The 20644-nt window shown below is 51.4% G+C and overlaps 1 protein-coding gene across 1 annotated transcript in view; it reads left to right on the top strand.

Moving 5' to 3' along the window:
• The first annotated feature begins 9245 nt into the window (after nt 1–9245).
• Nucleotides 9246–20644, top strand: part of CNTN2 (contactin 2) — a 43849-nt gene continuing 32450 nt past the window's right edge. The window contains exon 1 of the mRNA XM_006273878.4: nt 9246–9441. The gene's annotated coding sequence lies outside the window, so the exon portion shown is untranslated. The remainder of the gene's footprint in view (nt 9442–20644) is intronic.

Below are 20644 nucleotides of genomic sequence, written 5' to 3' on the forward strand. Positions count from 1 at the left end.
GCTACAATCCTGCCTTACATGGAGCAAGAGCCTGCCAAATTTAGGACCAGATCCTTCCTTGGTGTCACTGGGCATACCTACCCATGGCTCTTTTAAGTGAACTTAACCTAAAGTCACCATTTTTCAGGTGCATTAAAGGTATGTGTCTACACGTGTATGCCCTTAATGCACCTTAAAAGTGGTGATTTAAGGCTACGTGAGCCTAAACTTGATACCTGCATAAAACTGGTATCAAATTTAGGCGCAAATAGCTAAGTTGCATTAGTGCACATGTAGGCATGCTAATGCACATTAACGCAGTATGCATCAATGGATACACATTGTGTTAATGCACATTAGTGCATCTGCACGTTCACTAATGCAACTTAGCTATTTGCATCTAAATTTCATACGCCTTAATGTGCATTAGCACATCCACATGTAGACATGCGCCTAAATCGCCTTAAGCAAAGGTGCGTTAAGTTTAGGTGCACGTGTGTAAACACGCCCAGTGTGACTGGCTCCAGACCCAAGCTGAGGAATATTTATGCTCCGCGATACAAGGACTGAGAGACTCTCGTGTCTTACAGGATATGTATTGCACAGCTGGGATTTTCTGGCCACATGTCTGCCTTTAATTCTTAGATAATTTAAACTTCACTGCTGTTGTATTTGAATATTTCCAGCATACTCCTCATCTGGGCGCACGTTCCATGCGAGGAGCTCCGGGGTCTCCACCGCACAAACGCCCGGTGCCTTTCGGGTCAGGCTTTGTAGACTCATTCCAGATCTCCTTCGAACTGCAGCCCACCAAATGAGAAAAAGTTCCTCAGGCCATGTCACGCTCTGCAAGCGTCAAACGATGCGCGCATGCTCCTTAGGCCTGTATAAGTAATCGTTTGTGCGCTGCCGTAGAAAAGACAGGGAATCCTTTCAGCAGCTCGGGGACTTGCTTGAGCATTTACTGCAATGGATTTCACCAAGTAGTTGAAAGAGCTCGATCCATCCTTTGTAACCCGTAAGATGCCACTTAGCTGACCCCTTTATCATCCGGGCAAAACAACAAAGTGGGCAAGGTTTTCAAAGGATCAGTCACGTTGGTTGCTTCTGTTTTTGGAAGCAGGATTAGAAGGAGACTTATTTCCAGAGGGCAGGAGCACTTGCTGAAAACCGTGGCACTTTAAGATCCCTCAGCTTGGGCCATGTTGCAGGTACAACACGTGCCTAGTTTGCAGCCCTCCAGTTGATGGGCTTGGAAGCAGGGGTCAGGCAACAGCCCTGTCAGTCATGATGGCTTGCAGGAGCAGACAAGGGCTTGGGAAGGCACTAACTGAGCACAGGCAGGCAGAGCCCACATTTTCTAAAGGACCAGCTCACCTTGCGACATGTCCCCAATGAAGTGCACCTCAGCTCTCAAAACCTAGGCTGGTGGCTCTTAGGGGAACCTATCCTGAGAGCCCCGATCCCTAGTGCATTCCTGAGAGCGCTCAGGACACTGCAGGAAGCTTTCGGCACCAAGCCCGCCACCCAATAAACACCTGCCAACCTGTGTGCGAGCGACCATCTACCTAGCCAGGCCCCTACTGGCCCTGCTGGAGTCATCGTGCTCGTTCAGGGAAGCTCTCCAGACCCGTACTTTTACACCACGAACTCCCGAGCCAGGCATCCACTTCTGTAGATGTTCTGACTCATCGCTAACCCGCACACATTGCAGTCCAGGGGATCTGCAGGTCATTCGTACAGCAAACGAGCCAACCTAGTTAAACCTCAGAAGGAGACAGAAAAGGGACTGAGGTTTGCAGGGAGCCGAGCACGAGAAGCCGTTGTCTTAAAGTGAGAGCGTGCAAAGCGGCATCTTGGAGAAACGGGAAGAGAACCGCCATCCAGGCGGGGATGGCAAGAATCCAGCAAATACCAGCGCCTGCCAACTCAAGCCAGTCACACTGCATTGCTTTCCAAGGCAAGATTCCTCCTAACAATGAGATCTGGTGATCGCCCACTCGAACAACTGCCCCCTCTTCCCCCACTGGGCAGACGAGCTGCTTTCAGCTACTTGGCTGGAAAACGCAGTCCAAAATATTTACACCCAGAGAACGTCCTGTTTCAGAGAGCGAACGAAACATCCCTACAGGGCGGCTGTCAGATAGGCGAGGCATTATCAAACCAGGAGAGCCGAATCCTTACTTGCTATCTCGCACAGTTGTAAATATTTATAACGTGCAAACATCCCAGCTTATAATAAATGAGCCTGCATTTCCAGGATGCGTTTCCAGTTAGTGCCCAGAGAAGCTGGGCACTAACAAATAATGAGCAATAAGTTGCTTTAGAAAAAAAACAAAAAAAAAAACCCTTTTACACACCAGCTGAGGCTTTCACAGCATTTCACCAGCTAGTTAGCATGCACTTCAGGGTCCCACCATGCTCTTTTATAGGTGCAGAAACTGAGGCACAGAACAGAAGAGATTTGCTCTCAGACACACAGCATGCAAGGGGCAGAGATCGCCGGCATCCGGGCTTCAGCGAGCCACACTCGGCTACTTCAGGACTCCCAGCAGGATGGGGCCTGAGCTGCCGTGCGGCCTGCATGCCACACAGGACTGTCGGGAAGAACAGCAGCTCTTTGAAGCGGTGTCCCCAGGCAGAGCTCATGAAGCAGGTGCCCATCACCCATCAGTGCCTGGGTGCAGAGCATATGAGCTAAGAGGTCAGGATGGGAGGACGCCGTGGGGGCAGCCCAGCAAACATATAGCAGAGTCACGCTTTCGAACCAGGCATCTCCGCACCCACCCTCGGAGGCTCTTGGTTCAGACGTGACAGATGAACCGGGAGCGCCTCTTCCCCTCTGCCAGCACTGCATCGTCCTCCTTTCCTGTCTTGCCTCCCTGGGGCTCTCAAATGCTCTTCCCCAAGGGTCCCCAGTGTGAGGGCTGGAAGTGGGGGGCAGGGTGGGAATCCATGAACAGAAGAGCCTATTTGGCTAATGAAGCTGTAATTGTGCTGAATCTCACTAATAGGATGAAGGCATTAGAGCCACCCACTCCCGTGCAGCTGCGGTGGGTGCATTTCTTCCTCCCCAGAGACTAGCTGAGTGACAGAGAGAGCTCCCACTCCTTTTCTTCCTGCTCCCTGGTCCAAAATATGAGACGGCTTCCAGAGGGGCCTGACGCTCAGCGTGCCATGGAAACCTTGCCAGGCCGGGTATGACCAACTGACCCATCTCTTCCAATGCTGGTGAATTTCTACCAGGTGGGAAGGAGACCCAGCTCCCAGCACTGGGCTGCAGAGGTGGGCATCTGATAAGAAGCCTCAGAAAACCTCACAAGAACTGCTGAGCACCGTCCACAACCAGCTCAGAGGGGGCTGGCTGCCCTGGGCTACTTGCAAACAGTGATGGGGTAGTCCCAGATGCCAGGCAGCAGGTCCATGACCTGCTAGACTTGCCCAGAGCAGGACAGCTCATGGGAGACCAGCAACACTCTGGATATATAGGCCTGCCCCCCACCCCTGCATCGTGGCAGGCTACAAGGGCACCCAAGGGAACAGCCACGGCCAGCACCTGCAGCAGGCTAAGGGCTGTCCTGCCTATGGCTGAAGGAAGCATTAGGCTTTATAACCTGCCCTGTTCCTATCCAGCAGTGACCAGAGCTGGGAAAGCGTGAGAGCCCAATGCCTTCCCGGGTCCATTTGCTTCTGGTCTAGAGGGTGAGATGCCCGTGCTGAGGGAATGCCAGGCTGCTCCAGCCCTCTGTATTAAAGAACCACCTCGAGCTTCATCACCTCCTTTTGCGATCCTCTGAAAGGAGAGAGCACTTAGCAGCACCAGGGATTAATGGGCCTGCCAAATCAGCCCTGCATGCTCCGATGCTGACCGACTTCACCTACATCCGTCCTGGAGGCTTTATCTCTCCTCGGCAAGAGTGTTCCCCGCAGGGTCACAGACCTCCTACAGGGCAACTGGCACCTTTCCCCCAGGCTGAGAAGCGGGTCCTGCTGTGCCGGGAGCGTCACGCTGGGAAGAAGCCAGGCTCTGAGCGTGCATGGGCAGGAAGCCACATCCCTGAGCAGACCTGGCGTGGATTTCCTCCCTTCACGTTCCCTGCCACATTGCTTGATTTGAGCCCGTCTTGCACCCCCTACCCCCAGCCTCATTGCTTTCCTCCAGGCTGTTTTGCAACCCAAACATCTGAGACGGGAAGCGCTGCTGAGAATCAGCTGGGGTTGGGTTGTGTTCATTCCCCCGAGGGAAAGCCGAGCCGAAACTCAGATTTACTATATGCCAGATCAGGCCACCAGTCCTATCAAGTCATCTAGCGATCTATAGCCGGTGCTTTAGGAGAATGGGGAAAAACAACCAGATCCTTCAGGACCGTAACTCTTCCCTACATTATGGGGGAAAGATAGAGCCTCCAGGTCTGACGGGCTCAGATTCGAACAGTGACGTGGCCACATGAGACCGCTGATAAATGTGCCATGCCTTCTAGGGGATGGGGGCACAAACCCTTGTAGCCACCCCAAAGATGCAAGCCAGCACAGCAGCAAGGAGACACGGAGGCTGCCTTTGGAGACGTTGCCTCCGAACACTCCCGCTGCGTCCATCATTTCCGGAGGGAACGCAGCACATCTGGCCAGAGGCGACCGACAACGGAACTATCTTCCCCCTCGCGATCGATACCCGGGGAGACGCGCGTGCACATTAGCCCTGATCGCTCTTTGTGGCAAGATAAGTGCAGCCACTTCTTCTCCAACCTCCGCCGACTCTCACCCCTAGGGTCTGGATCGATGCCAGCAGACTGCCTTAATCACCCTCTTCGGTGGAATGGAGGCATCCATCTACTTCCCATTACTGGCCAGTCTCCGCTGTGCAGAGAGGTAATAGCGAAGGAGTCACAGCCCCCCCCCAGCCCCCGCTGCTCTCGTTATCCTGACAGTCCCACCAGTTTCCTGCCCTGCACTCAGAGAAAAGCCTGATGAGAAAGTGGTGTCCTTTGCAGTACCAATGCCTTCACCTGCTCTAAAATGGGAGGATAAACACCCATCCAGAGGATTATGACATCCCCCCGCTGCAAAGTAAGGGATCCTATACCACTGCAATGGGCCCAACACAGGAAACTAGATAGACAGGAGGAGCAGGCCCAGGCTCTTCTGGTCTGGACCCCGAAGGTCTGGCTTACAGCTAGATGAACGCTCCTCCTCCGCATACAGCACAGGAAAGAAAGAAAAGAAAAATCGTGCACAACAGCCTTTCCCCCTCCCCACCCACCTCCGTCCCCCCATCCTCAGCAATGAAATCCATGCCAGGAAAACAGACCCTCCATCTCTCCCTTCCTCTCCAACACCCCCACCTCCCTGGCTGCCCTTGGCAGTTTGCTGCCTGCTTCAAATGCCCTTTGCATCCAGGCAGGCTGCCTGGATTTCCTTCAGGCTGGTCCTTCCTTTCCTGGTAATCAATGGCCTTTTGTTGAGGGTTAGGCTAGCATCGTGGGGAAGCTGATTGCTATCTAGCCACACTGTTCTGTCCCCAGCAGCAAAAACACAATGGCTGAGCAGCGAAACCTTGTGTGTGGCCAAATTCCTTCGCTGTGCCTGCGTGGGTACTCAGGGGCTGCAGGGCTTGTGGGGTCAGCGCCAGGCTCTTGTCCTCCTGCAGGAAGCACGGAGCAAACTGCCTTTCAGTGTAACTGAGGATCTGGGCTACCCTGGTTGTGAACATCCCCTTCAGCCCTCTCTCCTGGGAAGCAGTGGCCAGCGAGTCCCTTGCAGCCCAACATCCCGCTAAGCCCTTCTTCCCCTGGAGCTGTGCCTGCTGGGTGGGATACAACCCTAGGCCTCCTTTGTGTCCATCTTCAAGCGTGCTTGTTCTCCTTGCAGGGGAAGATCTGTGGGTGACCACACTGCAGGGTCCCAGTCTCATCTGGCATCAACGGCTGCCCTGGAGGGGGTCAGCCGTGCAACTGAGATGCACCGTGTTACCCATGGAGCTACAGGGATAACGGACACCTCCCCCAAAAGTTTCCAGTGACTGAAAGCAAAGAAAGCAAGTGGCCCTCCATATCCCAAGGGTCATAGACACCAGAGAGTGCCAGATTACTGCTGCAGCCCCACCCACCAACATGCCCCAAATTCAGAGATTTGCACTGAGTCCAGATTGCTCGTCTCTCCCTGCCTGCTGTGGAGATGAACGTGCAGCTCTATTAGGCCCTCAGAAGAACTGTGTGTCAGCACCCTGTCTCTGGGGTCCCTCCTTGTGCACAATGGCAACCTGTAGCCTGAAGGATCCACAAAAGCTTGTTCAGAACCTGATACGCCAATGAAACACTGCTCAATGGCCCACAGCTACCCTGCACACAAAGGTTTACAGCCAGGGGAGAAGGATCTTGCATCTGCTTGAATCCACCAATGGTGCTTAAAGATCAGGAGGCATGTAAGACCCCCATGTCAGATTGCAGCAGGGACAGGGAGGGGTTCAACACCCATAAAAGTGCCAAGGGAGTTTCTATCCTACATAGTCCTCTGACGTTGTTGTAATCATCTCAAGCTCTTCTACAGGGCTGTTCAAACCATGCTACAAAGAAGATCGGTGGCATTGCTCCCATTTTACAGATGGGGAAACTGAGGCATGGACAGGTGCCAGTCACTTAGCATGCTAACAAGAAAGCTGGGAGTTGAACCCAGGATCTTCTGAGTCCTAGTACAGTACCCTCCCACCTTGCTCACACAAGCATAGTGACTACTAGAGGGAGAGACGGAGAACAGAGAAACACACCTGGGTTTCACCTCTCATCAGAGCGCATACAGGTGACCCATGAAATTCCCAGCTGCAAATCAGCCAAAATGCTGCGGCGGTTGGCAGGACAGGAGATCAGACAGACACACGAGAGGAGGGGTGTGATGCAGAACAAATGCACACGTGTTTTGTCACCGACTGCTTCATCTATGAGAAAGAAGCAGCCCAACTGCAAGCAACACTTCCTCCTTCCCGCTCCTGCCCAACCAGAGGAATCTGGCCTTCTGGAGCCTTGCCAATCAATACAGGGACGCTAATGCATTAATTACTCCTCTGTAATTGCAGGCCATTAATGTGTGGACAGACCCAAGCCCATGTCCATTGATCTCCTTCCATTATTGATGAGCTTACCCTGGAGTCAGCGTGAGGCCAGATGGAAGGGACAGAAAGTGATGGGGGTCTTTGCAGCCCACCCTCACGTCCCACTCCCCACCCAGCAGCGAAGAGTCCAAATAGGACATGGTTTGATTAGCCACCTCGTGCCGTTGCTGGCCGTGCGCCGAAACCCCGTCCATCGGCGCCTAGTGTGTCCCGTGGACACCACTGAGAGTCCTATCTGGGAGCAGCAAACAACAGGATGTATTCATTAGCCATAGAGGGTGCACAGGAGGCCAAGCCAAGGTTAAGACATTCCTTGTGGTGACAGTGCCAATTTAGCAGCTGTCTGGGGAGGAGGGGGATCTGAAGCTAGTCCTCCAGGGACAAACAGGCTCATCATACAACCTACCAGACCCCACTTGGGCAGTCCCAGCAGGATGGGATGAGCAGTGGAGGTGGCCTCTCCAGGGGGACAAAGGGAGGTGGGCAGCCTTGCCTTGCTTTCTGTGCAGCACTTGCTCGCTGGTGAAACAGAGGCTTTTAGGGTCCTCCACGAGCATGGGAAAGTCACGATCCAAGCTCAGAGTAGGTGCAAGCAGATCTAACTCTGCTCTAGCCATTGGCAGTATGTGCGTGTCCGTGGGTACACACATACTGCTGGTACGTAGGAAACGCCACCCTAGCTGCGGTGTATCTGAATATGAACTATAGCAGCCAGGTAGGAAACTTGCCAAAGAAGTGAGGATATAGCTTAGTTCAGTACTCGCAGGTAGTGACTACATGCCCAGAGGCCCTCTCATGTACCCACACGTACATGGGAATCCACATGGATTGATCTCAGATTAGTTGGGCTTCATTTCATTTCAAATTGGGAGAGGAAGAGAAGTACCTGTGGTTGCCAGCAGGAAGAAGAAGAGGCTCTGAGTTTTAGTCTAGCCAGTGAAGCTGCACACAGGTCACTGGGAAGCTTCATGTCCCTAACTCTCCCTTACCCTGGGCTCATGGTGGCCTCAGGGTGTCACAAAGTCGCTCCGTTATTAGGTCAGCGTCCCTGCCACGTTTCACGGAGAGCCTTAATAAACTTCTCATCTTCTCTCCACAAAAAAACAAGGAAGGGCTTCTGCTGGAAAGCACCAGACTGAAAACAGGAGACTGGCATGCCACCCCCAGCTCTGCCACAGACTCCCTGCACAGCCCTGGGCAAGTTGCACAGCCCCCTCATGTCTCCATCCTCCATCAAAGCACAGACAGTGGTCATACCCCACTTCCTCATCCTAGCATGTGAACAAATCCTGTCCTGCCTGGGAAGTGCTCAGATAGGACCAGGATGGCAGGGGAAGAGACAAGCCTCGATACAACTAACTTACAAGAATGCCCGTCAGCTAGACTCTCGTTACCAGAACCGCAGGGCACCTGCTTTGGATGGCACAAGGATTCCCAGTCCCTATAGGCAACTACATCCTTTCGGGAGCCCGTCCCGAATCCCAGCACCCTGCGGACTCTGGGCGACAGCTTGCAACGAGCTCCACACTCAAGAGACCAGCTCTCCCTCCGTAACAGGGCTGAGCTGGAATGCCCCGCTATAACCTGGCTCTGAATTATTCCCCCCACACACTCATTTTAGATGTGCGCAGAGCTCCCTGCCCACCCCAACCACGCTGCTAAGTGCCGTTGCTAAAAATCAAGGCTCCCCTAGCTTGGCGGGGTGTCTCGGGACGACACCGAGAGCAAGTCCCACTGCCTGCATGAAACGGGGATGCACTTAGCAAGGCTCAAGCCTTGTGTGCAGAGCTCCTGTTCCCCTCCCTGCCTGCCCAGGCCCGCCCTCTCCCAGCTCAGGCCCGCAGGGATGCCCTCCTTGAATCCTTCGGCACTAAGGATGGGGTGGGTCCCCAGGCGAATCAGTCCAATCTGGGGGTGGTTGTGTTTGAAGCTGGTGAGAGCAGCAGCAGCCCAGGCTGTGGAAGGAGCATGAATTATGTATGACGCTGCAAGTCGCTCTCCCTCTCTGACTGGTCCTTGGACTGTGGTAAATGAGGTAAAGGCAGAGAGCAAAAAACAAAAAAAAAAAAATCCCTCTCTCCAGGGACCCCGAGTGGTGGTTGAAAGCCAGCGAGCGAGGGAGCGCGCAGGGGAGGGAGGGAGAGGGAGGAGCACATCCTAATGCAGAGATGCTGCAGTGGCTCTGGGCGCACACACATCCACACACAGGCAAGCAGCAGCGCCTGGGAAGGACTTGCCTGGGGGAGGCGGAGGACAGGCAGCGACGGGAAGGTTGTTTCAGCAGCAAGGACGCCAGGCTTTCCCCTGCACAGGCGCTCGCCCCGGGCGTGCACACGCACGTGTCAATCCAGGCCCAGGTAAGTGGTCTCCCTCTGCTTCTCCAAGCCTCAATTCGGGAATAGGAGTGAAGGGCTATCTGGATGGCAAGGAAGCATCGATGTTAACTTTCAGTCACCTCCAGCAGCGTTCAGCTTGCCTTAGGAACATGGCATTGGGGGTACCATTCAGGGAACAAGCTGCATGGCATCGGGGATACCATTCAGGGAACCGGCCGCCTGCCCTCTGGCACTGGGAAGGGATGGTGTAGGCAGCGGTGCAAGATGGGTTTTGTCCCTTTAGCTGTTGTCTTGCAAGCTCTCGCTGTGCTGGAAAGGGGCTGGGCGTGGGGTGGGGTGGGGTGTCCGGGAATGTCTCACTTGTGGCTGAAGACGAGAGTGCCTGGATGCTGGTATTAACCACGAGCAGAGCTGTGAAGGGGCGGTGGGTTTTCAGTCATGCTGTCAGCCTACGGTGTTGCACGGGATGTGGGGGCACTTCATGGTGATGGAGATCCCCAAATTTCTCGCTGAAGGGTAGCTACCATACAGAGGGTTTTGCTAGCCTGCCTCTTCCCCACTCCTACAACAACAAACACTGCTGGGTTTCACCCGAGGCTGGGAGAGACCCAGGGCAGCAGGGTGCAGGCAGACGAGCATGGGGATTTTGGTTTCCCCACTGCAAGGAGAGAGGATCAGAGCCACCGCAGCCGTCAACTGCTTCTCCTGTCTCTGCTCCTAATTAGGACTGCAGCTCTCAAGTGGAGAGCAGAAGTTTGGGCTGCTCCGTGTGTGCTGAGGATGACTACTGTGTTTCAGGCCACCAAGGGGTTTTGCAGCCTGTCGGGGAGGTGCAAGGTGGTTGTGGGGGAAGCTGGGGCAACGGTGACAATCAGTGAGGGGTCACCTCAGTTATCAAGTCACAGGTGAAAATCTCCAGGCTGGGCCCACAGGCAAGTGGTGGAGGCCAGAGCCAGGCAGGAGATGATGGGCACAAGGAGCACGAGGCTCCTCTCTGCCCCATTTCTACCAGGATGCTCAAACTGCTGAAGGGGTGGGCGAGAGTGGTTAGCTGCTACAGCTATGCAGGAGCTTGGCTTTTAAAACAAGTGGGTCCCCCCCCTTTTCTGCTCCCTCCCTTGCCCTCCTGCATGATCCTATCTGCCTTCAGAGCAGTTCATTTGTAGGGGGGAAGGCAGTTAAAAAAAAGTCCCTCTGTTTCAAACACTAGTTGATCCTTTCGAGGTGTTGGGTGGCCCAGCTCTATGCCTACATGGACAGGGGGGAAGCAAACTCCTTCCCAGCAATGCCCTCTGCATAGGGCCTGGCCAGCTTTGGTTGAAAAATGTCACCACGGGCTGCAAGCAGCGTTCAAACGACCAGCACGGCTTCAGCAAGCGCTGGCGTGCGCCGCTGCTGTGTTCAGCTGCTAAGGAGACCGCTCTGAACGTATCGGGGAAGAGAGATGATAACAGACACACTGAACCCAATACATTTCCAAGAGCACAAGTGCTGCAAAAGCTGCAGAAGGGGCAAAACCTCCCATTTGGCCAGCTGCTTTGGCAGGACCGACTATGCCCCAGTCCTGAGCTTTTCACTAAAGACATGCCTGGAAAATTGCACAGCCGCGCACCTTGTTATGCTGCACAAACCATGTACCACCCTAACCAGGAGCCCACAGGTGTTGCCTTATCCCACTCTCAGCTCATCTTCCCCTGCTCAGAGAAAAGCTAGCTCCCACCCCTACTCAGCCTAACCTTTGTGCACCTTTTGGACATGGAAACTGCTTTTCTGACGCAAGCAGGAAGCATCCGCAAGGGCCACTCAGCGGACAGCAGCTTGGGGCTGCTGTCCTGATGGCCAAGTGGATCTTTTCCAGATCCGGCAAAACCCAATAGGTGCTTAATACTGTGACTCAAGAACACAACGACACTGCTATCAAAAGCTATATTGTTTGGGGTAATATATAAGGAGCACAGTAAAACTCGTAAGGAGGGGATTTTCCAAAAATCCAAGCTCTGATGACTTTCATAGGGCCGCTAAATACCTGAAGTGCTAAAGAAATTATCTCCCCCATAGTGACCTGCATGACAAAATGGGAGCTTTGGGAATTGAAGAAGTGTCTATTGAATAAATTCATTTGAGGTGACAATCCAGCACGCAGTATTTGACAAGATGAAGCAGGGCTTGCACCGAGTAGTCTAAAACACTACAGGATATTGTTTTTCAATAAGGCAGGAAGGGAAAAGGTTCTACTCAAAACGTGAGCGTCCCCAACATTTGCATGGACCTTACAACGTGGTTTCAGCTTGAGCGAAGCAGGAAAGGCCCTTTTTCCCATGCACTAGTGAAAATCAGAAACACTTTTCCTTCCAGCCATGCACTCTTTTAAGCCTCACAAGGAAGCAGAGGGTTTCCCCAGGAACACTCTCAGTTACGAAGAGCTGTTCCCCCTGTGTAAGAGCTTGTCCCGCTAGTTCAGACGAAGGACGTGCTTGGGCCCGCCCTGCCCAGTGCAACCTCACTCCTTCATTTCCCTTTTCATTCTCCGCTTCTTCTGTTGGCCTCTTTTCCTTGCTTTCTTTCCCCTCTCATCTTTCTTCAGCTTCCTGTCTTTTTTTCTCATTTCTATTCCCCTTTTGGACTCCAGGAGCCTAAGATTGGAAAGGAACACGTGGGTCACTGGGTCCAGTGCCCAGCTATCACAGGCCACCGTATCATAGATGTTGAACCCAGAGGGATCCGTAAAAACAACCCCTCTGTCCCAGCCCGCACGCAACAGGTCACAAGACACCTCCCCAAATGCCCTATAACAAACTGGAGACCTTTAGAAGAAAGGGTTGAAAACCTACAGAACTACCCTATGCCACAGGAAAAAAAGCAGGAGACATCTAGGCTGACACAAGTGTCTTTTCATTTTCCATTCCCCTTTTCCCTCTCCCCTGCCTTTAATTTCTTCACATTTCCATTTCTTTTCTCTCTCTCTCTCACTTCTTTCTATTAATTACCAGTATTTTTACTGGATCAGAGCTCAGCTGTGTTGGGCTCTGTACATACACATGACAAAAGCACTGGTTTATCAGCCACAAAATACGTCTTGCTTTCAGAGCTCAGGAAATTTCACCTGGCAGTGGCTTTTGTTGAAAATAGGTTGGCTAAAAAATCCCAAGCAAACAGCTCCGAAGTATGCAGCTCCACAGAGTCAGGGGCATACATCCCTCAAGTGAAGTGACCAAGATTGTGCAAGGATTGAGTTTGCTCTCTGAGGTCTAAGAGCTGCAGTCTCCACTGCCTGAGCTCATGGATCAAACCCGCGGCCCGGTAGGCACTGCTTCATTGCAGCCTCCAGGTTTATTTATACCAGAACATTGCCTAGAGGTCCCCGTCAGAGACATGTTATGCCAGGCAGTGAATGAACAAGTCAAGCAGGACAGCCGCAGGGAGCTTGGATGCAAACCCACTCAATGTGGGGCTGTCTCCCTTTTGTGGTGGCCAGGCTGTGTACAGAAATCGGTGAGCCTCCTACAGTCCTAACACGCAGGAGACTTTCGGCTCAGGCAGCAGACACTCAAGCTTGGAGATGTAGGTTCAATTCCCACCGCCAATGACCTGCCCAGGATGCAGCATTGCAAGCTCTCAGTCTACAAGGCTCAGGTCGAGGTGGGATCTCAACCATCTGTGAGAGAAGGCCGGGTTGGGAGGTGCATTCTGGTTGAACTGGAGAATCTGGGCTAGGAGTCGTGTTTGCATGAGATTTCTGGCCCCCCTGCCTCCAAATGAGGTTTGAAATACAGCAAACACCCCTCCCCTCTCAGTACTTCAGCGTTTCCCATGAGCCCTGACAATCAGAAGCAAGGGGAAAACTCCAAGTTTGAATGCGTCAAGGTGCACATGTCACTGCTAGAACGAGGCAGCGTTTGAGAAGGGAACAGTTTTGTTCCAGAAATTTGGCCCAGGGGAGGGGGTGGAGGGGAAGAGGTGCTATTTTCCATCCCAACCTGGAAGAAGACATAGGGAGCAGTTATCTAAGTGAGTACACAGCCCCAGAGCCTCCATGGGAAGTGTGTGTTCAGAGGTCTTGCTCCAGCAGTCTGGTCCAGAAGAAGGAGCAGCTCCAATTACTTCTCTATCCTTCTGCTGCCCTCATACAGTTTTGGGGATTAGACTTGTTGCAAGAAGAGCAACTTTCTCCCCTCATAACTCCCAGGCAGCAGGTTACTGGTGCCAGAGCAGCAGTTCTGCAGGTGATATTTCCAATGCACGGTTTTGCCCTGGCGACCCACTGGAGGTATATCGCTCTTCCAGACCGGTATATTAACAGTGCCCTACTGCAAGCGAGAGGGAGTAGACTGTAATGCCCTGAGCATAAATAACAAGGCATTCTCCCAGGTTTTGCAGGTGTGGAAAGGGTTAAACCCAGTAACACATTATCCTTGGAGCACAGACTAGATTGAGATGAGGAGACCTTAATGCTATTCCCTATCATCATATCAGCTAGCAAAGGAATGGAGGCACTGAGGGCTTTGTCACTTGGAGTGACTTGGCTGAGAATGAAATAATGCATATCCTCATTTCTTCTGCTAGTTTCCCCACCAGGCTGCTTTCGCACATATTCAGTTATTCCATAGTTAGGAAGGCATGTCCTACACACCTGCATATATGCGTGCATGCACAGACGCACGTCTTGAACACGCTGCCAAGTCTACATGCACAGAGGACCCCACACGTGCCCCTGTAAATGTGGGAATCCACATGCAGATCGATTTGGATTTATCAAGATTGGGTGAATTTCATATTTCATTACACAGCCCTCTTTATGCTTCCTTGCTAGGGGAAAAATAACCGAACCAGTTTCTATGAAGTCCTAATGGACATAACCCTTGGAGAAATGTGCTAGCACCTGTCTCAGGGACTCATTTCTAATACGCAACTCCCTGCCCTAATCAAGAGTGGAAATCCAAGGTTTCGAGCTTGATTTTGCTCAGCTTTTAGAAGCCACCTCCGAAGGCAACCCCTGCTCTGCAAATGGCTTTGAGAGCTTTGTTCAAGGGGTGCTATGTAAGTGGCATGTCTGCTTTATGACATGACAGCCCTCTCACTGCACATCCCGGCCCCAGGGGACTTCATGAGAAGCAGTAGGAGAGGCCTCCCCAAACCCAATGTACAGGTTCCTATTGCTATTCATAAGACAGAGCCTGTACCATGTAGGTGCTCAGTTCCAAGGGAAGCCAAGAAGAAGGCAGCAATGCCACATATTCACTGAGCAGCCCATTATAGCACTTCTATCTTACTGGGTAGCTGATTCCCCCTGCAACCGCTTGTCCTTTGGGTGTTTGTTTAAAGCAGGGTTTTTTTGTAGCTGTTCTGTGTAGCTGAGGACACAATTCCAACACTACTCTACAAGGACCACATCCATAAAATCAGAGTCTCAGGAGCACCAGCTATTGGCCCTTCTGAATGCAGGACTCTAGGGCGTGTCTACACATGCATTTAAATGCGTATTAAAGTTAGGCATGCTAACCTAATGGTCATTAAGCGGGGTTAGGCAGGCGTCCACATGTGCACACGTTTAAACGCGCTGACTTGGGACTCAAGTCAGCCCACACACACACACACACACACACACACAGAGTGTTAATGCACTTTAACATGTCCACAAGTACTTTAATGCACTTTAACTATTCCTGCCTAAATTTGATACTTCCATTTGCAGGTATCAAATTTAGGCACAATTAGCCCAAAATTGCCATTTTTAAAGTTCACGAGCCCTAACACGCCTCAAGTTTAGGCTAATGCGCCTTAAAACGTCTTGGGTAGACGCGCCCTATAAAAATGAAAGCACATTGCCAGTCAGATTACCAGCCACTAGTCCATGGTGCAGCACAGATACCGCAAACTAACTGCCTGATGCCATATAAACAAGTTAAGGCTGCCTTAAAACTATTCAGAATCAAATGCTACAGGTAAAGAAGGAAGACCACCGATCCTCCAAAAACGGCTTTCTATAAAGCAGGGAGTCAGGGAGGTTTGTCTGCAGGAGGGTTTTTCAGCCCCGAGGTGTCTTGTGTCCTGCACAGAGTTCCAGGCATTGAGATTTTCGTTTTCTGGAAAAGGAGGAAACAGTCTGGTGCACAAAGCAAGGGCCAGGCCTCCTCTCCCACCTTTCTCCTCTCTGCTATGCGTCTTAGACAACACCATTTGGCCTGCCTGTGCTCAGCTCCTCCAACTTTAAACAGACATTAAGCATCATCATCTCCTGCCCAAAGACGGGCATGTGAGGCCATAGCTAATCATGTTTGCAAAGTGCTTTGAAACCTAGTTTCTTTCTAAGGCAGCATCCAATTCAAGGGCCTCGTGTTTTGAACAGCAGCACCTACAACGAGCCACAGGTTCTAAATCAGTAGTTGATGGAAAAACCCCTGTACGCTGAGTGGGAACCATCAGTGGCCTGATTGTCTTGGGTTGATGATATTGGTAACGGTGCCAGCATCTCTGAAAAATCAAGCCATTAGACATCTCTGTGTAGGCACCCAAGGTCAAACCCCATTCCCACACTAGGCGACTGAAGAGTCAGTTTTGAACAAATGCTCCTTAGCCCCCTCCCCGGACTCAAGCCAGACCATCGTGGAGGCAGTTCAGTAAAGGTCACAATGTCTCTTTTTATCCCATTCCATTTTGGTTCATCGGTGACACCACTTATGGCACTTCTTGGTTCTGGTTAGCAACCAAACAGGCGATTTGTCATGAGGGAGGCTGTTCTGGTTGCAAAGAGAGTAGGGAAAACCTCACCAGGAGGCCGTGCTGGGGACGTCTGAAGCCTTGCCTTGCAGACCCCAAAAGAGCATCAGCACAGTCAGGACGTGAACTGGAACACTAAAGCTTTTGAAACCCACCTACTGCTGGCTGGGAGCAGCTCACTAAAATATTAAACAGAGACAGGCTCCAGCACTAACGTTCAGATTGCAAACACCTGACAAACCTAGGGGGCTTGGAGCCTCCGGCTGGATTTAGCCTGTAAATGGACTTCATCTGTTTGCAGAACTCACATCTACATTTCAAACAGCTCTGACGAGTCAGGCACTGGGATCAGAAGCTTTGGTTCAGGGCCCCATCTCCAAACAGCAAGTTATTTTTTAACCGTGGTAAAATATTGCTCACAGCTGCACCCCAAGGTCGCAATCAGGAACAGGGTTCCCACTGTTTCTCAACCATATACAGAAACACAGACCTGAAAGCTGCTCCACACAGGCAGCTTCAGCCAAGAACTTACCAACGTCAATGCAGCTGTGCAGAGGGGCAAGGGCTCAGCTGTATGGACCAGCTTCCAGGATCAGAGCCTAAGCAATGGGGAGAATTAAGCAGTATAGGGGCATCAAACTGAGGCAGATGCAATGAAGCACCAGGACTTGCGGGTACATACATGCACTGTCCAGCTATTAATTAAAAGCACTTAGAAGCAGAAAGACAGGCAGGGATTTTAGAAAGCTGTGTCTTAATCTTGGCATCCTTATTCATTTCCTGCTGAAAGCAGATCAGAAAGATCTGCCTGCCGTGTGTACCGGCAGGACAGAATAGATGGGTATATTTGGTCCCAGGGTAAAAGCGAGCCAGTCTTTGATGTTAGAAGGAGACGCACGCATGTGTCAAGAGAGTTGAGCCTGTGGTATGCAGAACGCTTGTTTTCATCATGCATCATATGAGTCACTCCAGCAAATGCAGATTCAAAATGCACGTACTGGAGCAGATTCTCAAAAGAGAGAACCGCTCCCACTCAGATACCTGAACAAGGGGCAGCATCAGACTGGGCTGAGCTACTCTGAAAATGCAGCCTTTTGGGAATGGGCTTTTGCAGACACCCAGCCAATTGAACGCATAAAATCACTGATGCTAGAGACAGGACAGACAGCCCTACAGAGCCCCACACAGTTTAGCTGCAAATATACCAGGGCTCCCACTTCCCTGGTGGAGATAGGTCTAGGTGTTAGTGACTTTCACCATCAAGAAGTTTGTCATAGAATAGAAGCCAAGATCTCCCCTTTTCAAATTCTTCCCTTAATTCTTTTTATTTACCGGAAGAGAGGACACCCCAGAGACACTAAGGGACAGAGGAACTCGGAGGTACTGGTCAGTAGCCGATTCTAATCAAATCAGTTTCCATTAAGGATTACATGATCGATGGGCACAGCAGAGCAGCCAAAAATGTAGCTGATGCATCACGGAGCAGCACAGTGCATCTAAAAGCCAGCCAATCCCCAGACAGCAGCAGGGTGGCAAGTGAGGGCTGCTTTTGACTTTCCAGCAAATGAACAAGGAGAAAGGGGGGGAAAAAAAAGAGATGCCTGACCTTGGCAGCGCCAGCTTCCCAGCACAGAGCTGCCAAGAGCAGGCAAGCAGCTGCAGAAGTGTGCAGGAGGGGCCACTGTCAGCCTGACATCAGCTCGGCAACGACTGGCAGAGCCTCATCTCTATTCGCTTCCGTCTGCCCGGCTGCATTACAGACGTACAAAATTAGGTAGCCAAAGCCCTGTCTCCTCAATGCAGACAGCACACACCTGACGGCAAGCCACAAAATGAAGGGCATTAACATAAATCCAGCAGTACTGGGGTTTCATTGTGATCGGACTGCAGGATTCTCTATTGCATTCACCCAAACAGGTCATTTCTAAACAGTAACAAATGCATTTTATTGCTTGTCAGTAAGCCTCACTTTTGGCCCTTTGTACACGTGAGCATAACCTGCTCTTGTGGTTCACGCAGGAGACCCGGGTTCAACTCCTGGAGGCCATCGGGGCACCGAATGTCTGGACTCAGTCTGGCCTTTGTGTTAGGTGGCCTAAAGCAGGGCTAGAAGGCCTGTGGAGCCCCCACTCCTCCACAGCTCCTGCCTGGGCATGTGTATTGAAGGGCTGGGTGACCTCTCCCACATGCACCATGAGCCAGAAGGATCGATAGTTGCCTTCCTACATGTGAGCATATATGTACAGATGGTTGCACACCTGTGTGTTAACCAGCAGATTTACCAACAGAGTCCCATAGCTAGTTGACGTAGGACTAAAACCCCATACTTCCACCTGCCACCTTCATTCCTTTTCCAGGACCAGATCCTATCATCTGCTTCACCAAAGTTGGTCCTCTGTATAGAGGACCACTGGAGTTAATGGGGTCTACCACACAAAACTCAAGATCTGGTGCAAAGAGAGTCTTCCCAATGACACTGGGGGAGGTAGCAGACATTTTCTAGGATGGGTTGTGTGTAAGAGGAGGGGTATGAGTTTCCATGGATGTGTCAATTCATAACTATTCCAAATGTGAGGTCTTTTGCAAGACATTGCTAGGGGACCTTGAGAGGGGTTTAGACTGTACCGTGCAATTAAGATCAAGGCAGGACCCAAGCCCACAGTGTTTGAGGCATTTCCAGAATTTAAACAAGGTTTCTGGATCCATACCATGCTATCACCATAAGTTACAGTACAGATATACTTGTGTACAGGATCCGTCTCTCAAAATAAAAATAAAAAAGGATAAACTTATGGAAACAACAACGTTAAAGTAGTGCTGTAGCCATGATGGTCTAGGAATCACACAAGCAGCAAGGATTTCTTGGGGGGAATATATCTTATTAGATCAATTGCAAAGTTGAAATGAAGAAGGTCTTGACTTCCATTTAAAGCTTATGTAACTTTAATCCAACCATGCAGTTGATCCAATAAAAGGCATCCTCCCCACACAAAAAAATCCTCACCTCAAACATACCAAAAACTGGTTTTAACATAAACTTAATTGAATTTTAGCCCATTTTTCTTTATAAATTCAGATGATTTTTTCCTCATATACCCTTCAACATAGGAGACACGCCTTGATTTTAGATGATCTTTTCCAGGGAGAGGAAAAAAGGCATTTTACCCACTGCAAAATACAATATGTAGCACAACAGGCAAAGGAGAACGTCAGGGTGCTCAGCACCTGCATCTGAATTCTGCCACTTCAGCTCATCTCGAGACCCATGTAAGTCACTCAGCAAATAAGTCAGGAAGGTGAGCAGGAATCGGAGGACCATTTTCAGAGGCAGCACAAGCAGAAAGGCCAGACCACTGATTTACCACAGTAGCAAGAGCACACAGCAGTGAGGGGGGACCTTAAGCCAGGATGCCAGCAGTCAGAGCAAAGGACAAGGGAGAACCAGAACAAAGAGATGTACAAGGAAACAAAAGGCATGATAACACCCTTCAAGGAGCCAGCCCTGCACTACTCAGAAACTCTGGCCACCCCTCTCCTAGCCAGGCCCAAGGAGGAAAAGGCATGAGGAGATTATATCCCTGTTTCCTTTATAATGGCAGAGCAAGCAGCACAGAGAGCAACCTTACTGCTCACTCCTCTCCCTTAGCTTTAACTCCCTTTTCTCCTCCTCCTCCTCCTCCACCACCACGTACCTGATGATAGCAGCTTCTCTTTGCCTTCTGCTGGATTTGCCAAGCCAACTCACAGGGCAGAGCAGCCTAAACAGGTGCAACGCCCCCACCTGCAGCCTCATTATGTTAATTAGGAGAAGGTGCTGGGGAACTCCAGAATTGCCTACACCTGGCTGGGTGGGCAGGGGAGGTTGGGTGTGCTCTAGGCTTGGTTTAGACCAGAGATATCAAACACATCTGGTTCTGCAGGCTGGATGCAGCCCTCAGCTCTGCCCCACATGCTAGGGGCATCCCATCATAAAGGTTTCAAATAATGATTTATCATTTTGGATACATCCTGGTAAGAGCAGCCTGGATGGGCTAACCTAAGATGGGCCCTCCAGGATTGATGGCTGGGATCCCCATAGCTCTGTCACCTCTGCCAATGTGATTTAACCCCTGAACAGAGGCAAAGAAGGTGGCTGACACCCTTGTGGACTGGAATATTTAATGTGACCCTGCTCTGAAGATGCAGGCAGTGTAGAGGTCTCCATTGGGACCGAGCAGTTGCTCAGCAACTCCTGCAGCGTCTAGGCTTCAGCAGTCACAAAATAGCCCCAGGTAGCCAGGGTAGCACAGACCATGCCAATGCCACTCAGGGTACAGCTATCTGGTGGTGGCAGGGTGCCTCAGGCAGGATCATCTCGCTCACACCCTGCCCACCTGCTCACACTTGCACACTCCCAACTCATAAAAGCACCAGCGAGGCTCCCTAGGGTGGTCACTGCTGGAGATGTGCAGCTCACTTGCTCCTCTGAGCCCAGGCTGTGGGGCAGCATTGCCAAGAGCACCTCACT

This window comes from Alligator mississippiensis, chromosome 14 (assembly GCF_030867095.1).
Source record: "Alligator mississippiensis isolate rAllMis1 chromosome 14, rAllMis1, whole genome shotgun sequence".
Taxonomy (NCBI): domain Eukaryota; kingdom Metazoa; phylum Chordata; order Crocodylia; family Alligatoridae; genus Alligator; species Alligator mississippiensis.